Source organism: Sinocyclocheilus anshuiensis, unplaced genomic scaffold (genome assembly GCF_001515605.1).
Source record: "Sinocyclocheilus anshuiensis isolate Anshui unplaced genomic scaffold, SAMN03320099.WGS_v1.1 scaffold1916, whole genome shotgun sequence".
In the NCBI taxonomy this organism is placed as follows: domain Eukaryota; kingdom Metazoa; phylum Chordata; class Actinopteri; order Cypriniformes; family Cyprinidae; genus Sinocyclocheilus; species Sinocyclocheilus anshuiensis.
Window position 1 is genome coordinate 443,212 of NW_015558589.1, and position 2,751 is coordinate 445,962.

At 38.4% G+C, this 2,751-nt stretch overlaps 1 protein-coding gene across 1 annotated transcript in view; it reads left to right on the forward strand.

Moving 5' to 3' along the window:
• The window catches only part of nrxn2b (neurexin 2b), a 128,580-nt gene that overhangs the window by 3,262 nt on the left and 122,567 nt on the right, over nt 1–2,751 (forward strand). The gene's annotated exons all lie outside the window — the stretch shown is intronic.

The window sequence follows — 2,751 nt, forward strand, 5'->3', positions numbered from 1 at the left end:
AAACGTTGTTTTTCAGAGTGTGCTCGCAAACCGCCTCTCCCTAGTCATTGCATGCATAATCAGATTGCAGTTCTCTTGCATCTTTCGTGTGCACAGCTATTTGAATTTGCATAATTAACACAGCGGCGTCCCGTGGAACTCTAAACGCACTGGAGTCTGACAACTCGCGCTCGGCTCCGGGTGAACGTTCAGCAGCAAAAACAAGAAAACAGCTTGAGAGAAATGAAAATGATAATTCTCTGAGATTTCCGGCTGGTAGGTTCGCTGAAACCTTCGGAGCAGGATCAGAGTGTCTGTCCCCTAAACACTGGCCCCGTGCTGCGTCTCCTGGAGGAATCAATCAATAACAAACCCGTATGACTTTATTTCTTTAGTAGAACGTCACATTTCTCATTCATATCAGGTCTGATGTCAAAAATCACATGAGAACTGATGGATGATGGCTGGTGCTGTTTAAGAGCTCTTCATTAATAACAGTTCGATCAGTCATTTTAGCATTCAGGGTGCGCTGTTGTGTCCAAAGCACCCCTACCCATAATTCCACACGACCGCCTGCTTTATATGTCTGTGTGTGTTTTATTTACACCAGCATCAATCCAACACAGCTGACGAAAGTGTTGAAGCACCTCATGAATATCTCCCTCTATTACACATTCCAGGAGATTCAGACAGCTGATGTAAGAATGATTCAGGAGTTATTCGTGTGTCTGCGACCATTCAGAACTGAACTGAGTATAGTTTGTTATTCATTTATAGTTTCGTTTATTTAGATTGATTTATGGTGCTTTTATGATAATTTTTGGAGTTCATCTGCTGGTTAGTATCTGGAAAGAGCAGCGTGAACTTTCTGCTAAACGTCTCCTTTAGTAAAGTCATACACGTTTGGGATTTTTAGTTTAACTCTTCCTCTGATTGTGAAGTTTTTAATAGTTAAAGTCAAGTCAAAATTTAACATACATTTGTTATACATTATACATTACAATGTTATACATTTTAACTTTTTTTCCATTTAATAATTTATCATTTGGCAAACATTATAAGAAAGTGAAAACTAAAACATTGGTTCCAGATTAAACTAAAACATTTCAGAAATAAAACATTCTGCTGTATGAGGGTCAAAGACATTTAAATGTCCACATGAAAAGAAATTTTACAAAAGTGATTTGATATACATAGAACATTAAATGCAAGTAAAGCGTCCAGTTTTAAGGTTTCAAATAAGTTTGGGGAGAATAAAATGTCAAAATGTGGGTGAAATAATGTTCCAATGTCATTCAGTGTAGCACTTATATTTATGTAAAAATTGAAACAACATACTTATTCTGACCTGTACGTTTTAAAATATATAAAAGAATAAGTGAGCATACTAAAATATATTGCATTTTAAATGAGTAAAAAATTATTGCTGACAAATAGCCAAAATTGAATAGTGGCAAAGTTTAAAAATGTAAAATTGCAAGTACTGTAAATAGCATTTGGGGTAAAACTAATTAGTCTTTTAATATATATCATAAACTGATTCTTGTGGTAAATATGCCTGACAAGCTTGTTACACCGAATGACATTTTAGAGGCTGTTTTCTGTAAATCATGGCAAAAATGTATGATATTTATTTTTTGTGCAAAAAAGTAAACAGGACACTTTCTAACGTATTGAAAAACAACAACAAATCAAAGCTGTATTACACTTACTGTTTTGATACTTGAAAACCCTTTTTTGTCTTTGACCCTTGAATGTTATTCTGCTAATGTTTGATAAAATTATGAAAGACCAGAACATTTGTTTGTAACTTTGAGAGAACCTTGCCAGAACGTTTCCTGTTAGCTGTGTTTACAGAAAATCATGATGTTAATGTTTATAATATCTCTTGATGCCTTCTATTTACAAATATAGATTTATATTCACCTTTAGCAGAGTAGAGCTGGGTGTGCAGCTGTTGATGAGGGTCCAGAGCGGTGTTTTGTGTTTCTGCTGTCTGTCAGCGCAGTGTTGGCTTCTGCTGCTCGTGTCCTTGGGCGCTGTTTCTGCAGTGTTTGCTGATGCAAGCCCACATGGAGCCGGCCTCTCCTTGAAGATCCTGGGAGATATTTCATCACCCTCTGCAGTCATGCCGGGGTGTGTGTAGCGTGTCTCACACAGCTGCGGTGATTAACACTCCTCAGAAGATGGGCTCGTGTCAGGAGTTGATCCGTTTGAGCAGAGATGTTCACTCTGAATTAGATGTGAGCTCAGATGATGACGATCAGGTTTAGTTCATGCAGCTCCAGTGCTGCTGTCAGCAAAGCATTACTGTTTTAACATATTTCAGTTTTCGCTGAGATGTGTGTTTGCTCGTGAGAGCAGCTGAAACACAGGCAGAAGACAGCAGGATTGATCTGCTGATGTGATCAGAGAATGTTAATGAGCAGCGGTTCATCTGAAGGACTGATGGTGTGTGTTTGATGCCCAGCGGAGGTTCGAGGTCAGTATTGATGGATATTGATCATGCGGTCTGTAGTCAAGGCTATTGAACACTCTTGTTTGAATGTGTGTGTGAATCTGAGGATGTTTTTCACACAGACACACACTCGTTTAAACAGTGACGAGTGGAGCGCTGCTTCTGTACTTCTGTTTAATTCTGTTGATTAATGGACAGACGTGGATGGAGATCGTCATGATCGATGCTGCGTATGAATGTGTTTATGAGTCATTGATTCAATCTGTCGTCTCCAGACTCAATCTGATTATCACACACACACACACACACACACA